Genomic DNA, 9,316 nt, shown 5'->3' on the forward strand with positions numbered 1-9,316 from the left:
GGTGGGGGACATGAGTGGGGGCCTGGTGGAGGGTGCCCCTGGATGCTGGGGGGTGGGGGTGGTGGGAGACATGAGTGGGGGCCTGGTGGAGGGTGCCCCTGCACTGCTGGGGGGTGGGGGTGGTGGGAGACATGGGTGGGGGCCTGGTGGAGGCTGCCCCTGCACTGCTGGGGGGTGGGGTGCAGGGGGACATGAGCAGGTGTGCAGGGTAGTCCCCTGTTTTGTGGGCTGCCTGCAGGGGCCGTCGAGGGTGTACAGGGAACACCTGTGAGGACCCACCCAGCCTAATCGCGTGTAAAACTTCCCGCGCACCCCTGAAATACACACGCCCAGGCTATTCGCGTGTGGAACTTCCCGCGCATCCCTGAAATACACGTACCCTGCTGAAATTGCGTGTAAAACTTCCCGCGCACCCCTGAAATACACGCGCCCAGGCTATTCGCGTGTGGAACTTCCCGCGCACCCCTGAAATACACGCGCCCAGGCTATTCGGGTATGGAACTTCCCGCGCACCCCTGAAATACACGTACCCTGCTGAAATCGCGTGTAAAACTTCCCGCGCACCCCTGAAATACACACGCCCAGGCTATTCACGTGTGGAACTTCCCGCGCACCCCTGAAATACACGCGCCCAGGCTATTCGCGTGTGGAACTTCCAGCGCACCCCTGAAATACACGTACCCTGCTGAAATCTCGTGTAAAACTTCCTGCGCACCCCTGAAATACACGCGCCCAGGCTATTCGCGTGTGGAACTTCCCGCGCACCCCTGAAATACACGTACCCTGGCTAATCGCGTGTATAACTTCACGCGTACCCCTGATATGCACGTTACCCGCTTTGCGTTCCTTGTTTGGCAGCCCTGTAAACTGGTCCAGGGTTAGCGCAGCCCTTTGCGATGATTTAGCGATTTTGATGGCTTTTCCTTGCGCGAGGGCGTTCTTGGGGGCGTTACTGGCGCTGCTGCAGGGTCGCTGCGATACTCTGCGCCACGGCTGGTTTGGGAGTCTAAAATCCATGAATACGCTGTGCGCGGAAATCGGTTTTAGCGCACGTGCCTGGCGCAGACAATCGCACGCAGACACTCTGCGCCAGCCGCTTGCGACACTTTTCTGCGAAATTCTATGAATTACCCTGTTAATCTCAAAATGCAACAGATAAAATGAACAAAATTCAACAAGTAACATTCTTATTACACAAACTGTTAACTACAATTCAGCAAATATTATATACATTAACTCCTACAAACAACTTTATTTGGCATGGGGGCAATGGTCGCCCCTCCTGGTCCACGGCCCCCTCACCCAGGAGCGATACCAGGAGACAAGAAACTCATAACCAGAACCAAATCCCATTCTCCCGCACCCCTATGACCTCACTGGCATGGAACCCTTCAGTGAGTGGCTGCCTGACACCTTCACCGGATCGGCCCAATCCTCAGGACCACCTCTATGTGCAAATCCAGCTGTCCAATTAATCATTTTTGAGCACCCCTATTCACCACAGTGCGCCAGACCTACCAATAGGGGTCCTCCCCCGACTCTGGAGTGCACAGAACCAGTCATAACCCCAGCCATGGTCAATGCAGTACAGGTGAAGTCCATCAATGATAATCCTTGCCACTCTGCTGGGCAAATGCATGCCATCCATATGGAACGTGTCCTGCCCCCTAAGAAGTTTGTGAGTCACTCCTGTCAAACGCCAGCTCTGGAGGATGACATCATGCATGTGATCCCAAAAGTAGCTAGCCTGCCGGACCGAGCCCCGCCTGCCCAACCCGGCTGTCCCTGCATCGTTCCAGGGTTTGCCATGGTTCTGATGTGTTGTACCAAGTGGTAGTGACTCATCACCCTCTTTAAAAAGGCTCCCAAATCACTGGGGCCTATAAACTTAATTGGCAGGCTAGTAACTCCCAGAACAGCCCACAGCACTCGCCATTAATGACTAATTATAGTTTTGTTGTGACATCACTACTACCTTCAAATAAGATCATGACATCACTACACAACCACAACAACTTATTATAGTTGGTTTGTGACATTAAAGAGTGTGCAGAAAGAGGCAGCCAATGATGTATCAGCATTCCAAATGCCACTCAAGCACCTAATTAAAGTTGGTACTAGCTTTGCAGATGCCCTTCTTCTGAATTAGCTTGCTGTGGCAATTTCCAGTCATTGGTTTATACGGAGAGATTCATGGTGCTGTGTTTATGTATTGCCCGGCTGGAGTATAACACAGGAAGTTATCTGCATGCTAACACTCATTCTAAAGAAAAACAGTGGCCTGAAATGCATTTGATGAGACTGTGTAAAATATTTAATTGTAACTCGGCAGTAGGAGCATATTAATGTGTTTTCGGCAGCTGAAACGAATTCCCATGTATTCTACATATCAGCAACTGGAAGATCTCTTGCAAGAGACCTTGGTGCCTCATTATGGGATCATGGAAAATACCATCAAACTTGATTACCATTACCGCCACTTGGTCCCACAGATTTAGCTCAGGATTACATGTGGTGGTAGGGCGGTGTAAGTCCCCATTTTCGGAGTCCACGAGACTCCATATAGATTTTGGTGGAATTCCCAGTATTTCTGATGCAGTAATCCTGTGGATTTTTGGAGGAAAATATCCAAGATTTTTGTTAGATGTAAATCCTCCACGTTTCCTCCAAACTTGTAATTCATTGGTGCGGTAAAAATGGCAGCAATTCTGTTGCCGCCTAAAAAAAAGTGCAGTAACGGAATTACATCTACTTTTTTACTACACTGCTCAACTCACAATGGGGCTAAATCGATAATGTTTGTCCAACCATGTATGATAACGAATGAAATACAACCTACAAATCAGAACATTATATTGCAAGTCACCTTGTAGTTACAGGATATCATAAAGAAATTCAGCTTTTGCATTGTTCCCCCTTGTTGGTCATTGAGTTCCTCAGAGTCTTGCAATATTCTTATCACGCACAATCAATGGCACCTTATTCAATGTAAAGTTCCCTGATCATAAAGTCAATATATCATGCTTCTTGTCACATTGGGGTAGTTTATACTCTATTGCAGTTGTGTGTTCCAGCGCCAAAACTTGCTTTTTTCATCCCAAGTAAAGAATGCTGGCAGGATTATCTGAGAAAAAGGATAATTTTTTCAGCTTCCTTTAACTTGATCTTTCTTTAAGATAACTGGCAACCTCTTCTGAGTATCACTGGAGAAGGTCCACTTGGGGCATGATTCTTGCTTTTGCTATTTCATCTAAAATTCACAAGCTGGATACGGGCAGTACAAGCAGCAACTTTTGCAAGGCCCATCAGAGGAAGACAAGTATGCCGAACAAGCGAGACATCATCATGGCAGGGGGTGTCAATAAGTTTGAGATCACATATCGTATACAACACTTGCAGTGTAAGGGTTTTTATGCATAATAAGCAGGGGAAGGGTTCCTGTCCCGATGAGATAGCGTAGCAAGTTCAGCAGGCTCTTTCCTTTTCTTGCTCGATTCACTAGTACCTCCTCCAGATGTTATTGCCTCCTCGGTAGTGTCACCTCTTCTTGCTTTTCCAACCTCCTCCAGACATTTTGTACTTCCTCATGATATTACTACCCACTCCAAAGTCTTACCACCAGCTCCTATCATAACCACATACACCAACTCTACTCCACTCCCTCCTCAAATTACCACTCATCCACACACTTTCCTCCACCTCATGATATATCTAATTCTACCATCTCTGCTCCACCTCCTTCTGATGGTACCAACTCCTCCAAATCTTCACCTCCTCCTGAATCCTTCTCCTGCTGTTGCTCCCAACAGTCTCCACTCCTCCACAGTCCTTCTATCACACTACAAACTCTTCCATCTGACATTGATACTTGCGGTATCCAGGGGTTGAGGCTGGGATTGGGTGTTGACCCTAACTTCCTGTGGTCAGAATATGGCTGAGTGGACTTTGTAAATATGCATGAACCCTGACAGCTATTTTGGAATTCATGTATGTGGACAGTGGATATGGGGTAGCTGGCAGTGCCTGGGAGAAGCATATCTGTGTTTGTCTATGAGATAACTACAGTTTTGGGGTATTAATGGTGTTTTTCATTCCTTTTCAGTATTTCCGTGGTGGTTCAATTGATTGTGCATGCTCATGAGTTTGCAGACTTGCTCACTGGTTCCAAAGATGGGTTTGCGGGCTCTGAGAGGTCAGTGAATCTCACTTCTGAACCTCTGCCTCTACACACTCCCTGGATAGTCTTCAGTTGCTCCTGGGTTGTTTGGGAAAATTCTCTTGATCATCATCCCTCTTCATCGATGCTGTTACTGCCTTCTTTCAGGATATCCAGGATATCGTAGGTTTGCCAGATAATTACTAATTCAAATGGGGAGAAGACATTCAATGCTTGTGGTATCTTCTTGGTGAACAGGGACCAAGGAAGTAGCTCATCACAGTTCCTTGACTAGCTTCCTAAAAAAGTTATTTAAGGTCTGGTTAAAGCTCTTGACTAAGCAATCACTCTGGGGTGTGATAAATGGAGGTGTAGGAGATTTCCACTGTAGGATTCTTTTCAACATAGTTATACCTCGGGATATGAAAGGAGTCTGTTGAGCCTCAAGGATCTCCTTAGGAAGCGGTAAGGCATCTGAATAGCCATTGGAACAGGCAAGGATGACCTCAACGTAATCATACCTTGGCTTGTAACTAGTGTGGTGCCCCATCACATCCATTTCTATCCAGGAGAAGGGTTCTTTAATGATGAGTAGGCTTACGGGAGCCTTACCTACAGTGTGACTGGAGGTCTTCTGGCACATTGGCACTTAGAATAGCATTTATGGATACTTGATGTATGCCGGGACAGAGAAACTGACACTTAGTTGGCCACTGACAATGACATGCTATTGAGTTTTTGTAATTCCCTAATGCCCTGCCAACAGATGAGTATAGATCAAATCTAGGACTTCCCTTCAGAACTGGGGAAGTACTAGTTGTTCATAGTTAGCCTGTCTACCTCCCGTCACATCAATTATCCTAATCTACCAGGCCCTCACCCAGGATTTCCCTACATGTTTTACGACAGTGCAAGGGATCTGTAGGGGTCAGGTCTGGGGAGGTGCCTGAGACTGGTTGGTCTGAAAGGGGGATGGACTTTGCTGGTACCACAGTGACTAAATGCTGGCAAGCCGCCTGAACAGAGAGAGGGCACTCAACGGCGCATCCCCATTCTGCCCTGGGCCAATCATTCACTGGCTACAGGATGTGCACAGCTCCCAGCATAGCTAACCCTCATTATCCCAGGGCCAGGCAGGGGATATTGTCAGAGTCTTTATTACAGAAACTTTCAACTTGTGCAAATGCAATTTTCCACCAAGACATTGGCACTATGGTAACTGTTGGACCCATATGCAGCAGACTAACATTTGTTGTTGTGAGGTGTGCGCGTCATGTCTTACGGCCCTTGCCCTCCCCATGAAATATTACACTACAACAATTTGGTCAAGTGTTGGCAATAAAAGGGCAAAGGTTTTTATTGATACAGATATGGTTATGGAAACATAAACAATAATCGCATATCATAATAATATAGTACTTTTGGGCACAGGGTCCTGAGGTTACCCCCTCTGGCCCGTGCCTCCTTTCTTGTCCCACAACTTGTTGTGGCCACCGTACAGTGTGCTGAGTTTCTTTCTGTTGTTCTTCTCCCCTTTTTCTAGGGTGGGAGGGTTTTTGTGGAAAAGAAAAAGAGCAGGAAGACGCTGAAAACACATCGAACTTCCCTCAAATGTCTGGGTCCCCATGCAGGGTCCACAAACAGATTGTGCTTTTTGGAGCCGCAAGCAGCTCATTATATAGGACCCAGGAAAGCCTCTGGGCCTTTGTAGGATGTGTGGGGGCTGTGCACCAGCCCCAGGCCAGCCTGCAGCTGACTAAGTTGCCCCACCTGGGGGGGCATCCCTTTGTACTCTCCCTGCCTGTGTGTCCCGGTTCTCCTGGGTGCATGCACCTATATATTTTTGTGGAAGGGTGAGGTATTTTTATTACCTCACCCTTCCTGCTCTTTGAAGCGCCAAACCACGCTGTCTCCCTTATCTGCAGGGAGGAGAGGGGAGCTGACCCTGGGAGGGCTGCTGCCCCTCTCCTGACCCTGCTGCGATGGGACAGCAGTTACCTGGCCTCGCCTGAGGAGGCCCTGCGGCATTGCCCATAACTGTTGGAACCTTATGCAGCAGACTTACATTTGTTGTTGTGGGGTTTGCGCATCATGTCTTATGACCCTTGCCCTCCCCAGGAAATATTACACCACAACAATTTGGTCAAGTGTTGGCAATAAAAGGCAGTAGGTTTTTATTGATACAGATATGGTTATGGAAACATAAACAATAATTGCATATCGTAATAATATAGTACTTTTGGGCACCGGGTCCTGAGGTTACCCCCTCTGGCCCGTGCCGCCACACGCAGGTAGGTTTCAGCTGCCTGTGTTCCCCCAAAAGTTAGGTTATTTGCAGCCTCTGCTGGCCAAAGTATCAGTGATTTCTCTATACAATTGCTCCATGCTGCGCACGGATAGGTGGGTGCCATCCTTGTGAAACAGATCGGGGTCACCTAATGTTATGGCCCAGTGTTTTATAAAACCCAAACCCCTGGCTATACAGAATTTTTCAAGCCCTCTGTTCAATATTCTCCTGGAGTTGTCTATAGATTTATAACAGGTGGCCCCTTGCCACGTTTTTTTTAGGTAGGATTGCTCAAAAATAAATTTCTGTGTCTCTCCAGCTGCGTGAAATGCCTGCCAGTGAGGCACATATTTCTTCATATAAAACCTTTCTACCCATGCTCACTAGGTCATTACCCCCCCAATGAATTATAAAAAATTCCGTCCGGTCTCTGTAGGCGACCAGGTCGGCTAGTTTGTCATGGATGTCTGTCCATTGGAGGCCTCTGTACCCTCACCATGATGCAATCGTGTTCCTGAAAGTTGGGCCGTCTTTTGTTTCTTCGGCCCACCACCCTGTCCTGAATACATACGAGTGCCCAACTATCCATGCTGATTTTAAGGGTGCCTCCTGCTCCACAGGTTTTTCTGTAGAGAAAAAATGAGAGTGGGTATGGGGGGGGGGGTAGAAAATAGGGTAAAAGAGGAAACTACAAATTTATGGTGTGATTTATCTTTTGTAACAATCAGATTTCCATCCCCCTATTTTCTTTTCATGTTGAGAGCCCAACCCCCCTTGCCATGCTGCGGTTGCCGCCCCAATCCTAAAAAAGTGGGTGCTGAACTCCTTTGTATTCCACCCCGCTTTGATGATATCCCTCATCAGCACCCCTTTAAATTGGTAGTGGCTCATTGTTGAGGCGTCTCTGTGGATTAGGAATCTCCCCCTACTTTCAGCCTTTGTGTGCAATAGAGTTTGGTGAGGCACACCGGGCAGTTTGGGGCATCATCAATGCAGCAAATGTTAATGACCCTTTTGGCCCCTGTTTTTGATCGTTGAATATCTATGCTGATACTGTCCCTTCTTACCCTGGTTTCCATGATGCCTAAACCATTGTTGGCTTTGGTGCAGGACGCTATGAGCTCTCCCGCCCTGAAAGCCCCAACGTATGCGAGTGAGTACGCTGCTTTGACTAATAAAACTTCATAGGGGTGCGAGCATATGTTGTCTAATAGGTTTGTTATTTTCACAAATTTATCAAAATCCAATGGGTGGCTAGTATCTACCTGAGGCCCCTTGATCGTGCCCCAACCCTTCATTGCATATGAAATTACTGCACTTTGTGTGGGGTCAGAGTCACCATGCAATTTTCAAAAGTAAGATATTGCTACCAAATGTCTTCTAGCCCATTCTCTTTTAAATCCCTGGTCGTGAGCCCACTTCAAAAAAGATTTCTATCTCTTTTATTGTAATCAACTCCACATGATTTAAACCTGTTATTTTAAAGACTGTTTGCAAACACTTACTGTACTGGGCTGTAGTGCTGCTTGCCAGAGCATTCCCTGCCATTTCTGCTAGGGACCCGTGGCAGGGTTCATGTTTTCTCCAGGCAGCATGCTGCTGGCACCCGTTTTTGAGGTGCCTGTTTGTTGTTGCGCATCCAGGCCTTTGCCCCTCGGGTGCAGGCATTGATGCAACTCTCTGTAGCTGCCCATTACTGCCCAGCAGTGCGCCAGGATCGGTGTCATCTTCTCCTGGGCGTGTGGCGCTAGCTCCCGGAATCTTGTCCACTGAAAGCGAGATAAAGCATCTGCAATGTTATTATCTGCTCCAGCGATGTGCTTTGCTTTGACAAAAATGTTTTCGTGCAGTGTGACTGCTGTGATGGCTCGTAACACTTGAGCACCAGGTGGCATTTGGTAGTCCTTTTGTTTATTATTCCTACCACTGACATGTTGTCACACCATACCACGAGTTCCGTGTTTGCCAGCTGCACCCACCCATGTGCGTATGGTTAGCCAGATGGGGAATATTTCTAACAAAGCAATGTTTTTTGACTATCCTGCTGTGTGCCATGACTCCGGCCATTGTCCGGCCACCCATTCAGTGTCTAGCATAGCCCCAAAACCCTTGCTCCCTGCTGCATCAGTAAAGAGGACCCTCTTTGCCCTCGTGTTCAATGGCGCGCGCCAAAGTGTGGTCCAGTTGTAGTTTGCGAGGAAATTCCCCCATATTTTCAGATCTTCCCTCACTTCTTTGCCTAGCCTGATGTGTAGGTGGGGTTTGGTGCATACTTTGGTTGTAAACACAGCAAACATCCCTCAAGTGTTTGGGTCCCCATGCAGGGTCCACAAACAGATTTTGCTGTTTGGAGCCCCAAGCAGCTCATTATATAGGACCCAGGGGAGCCCCTGGGTCTTTGTAGTATGTGTGGGGGCTGTGCACCAGCCACCAGGCCAGTCTGCAGCTGACTAATTGGGCCCCCCCAGGGAGGAGGGTATCCCTTTGTACTCTCCCTGCCTGGGTGTCCCGGTTCTCCTGGATGCATGCACCCATATATTTTCGTGGAAGGGTGAGGTATTTTTATTACCTCACCCTTCCTGCGCTTTGAAGCGCCAGACCACGCTGTCTCCCTTATCTGCGGGGAGGAGAGGTGAGCTGACCCTGGGGGAGGTCTGCTGTCCCTCTCCTGACCCTGCTGCCATGGGACAGCAGTTACCTGTCCTTGCCTGAGGAGGCCCTGCGGAGTTGCCCAAAACTATTGCACTGAATTGAAAAATATTTTCTTTGTTTATCTTTTTGCATGATGGCATAGTTTGCACTAATGCTAATTCTGTTTTGTATTAACACAAAAATACATTAAAATCATAGTTTTTTGTTTGCACTAGGGCAAT

Source organism: Ambystoma mexicanum, chromosome 10 (assembly GCF_040938575.1).
Source record: "Ambystoma mexicanum isolate Mex_15411 chromosome 10, UKY_AmexF1_1, whole genome shotgun sequence".
Taxonomy (NCBI): domain Eukaryota; kingdom Metazoa; phylum Chordata; class Amphibia; order Caudata; family Ambystomatidae; genus Ambystoma; species Ambystoma mexicanum.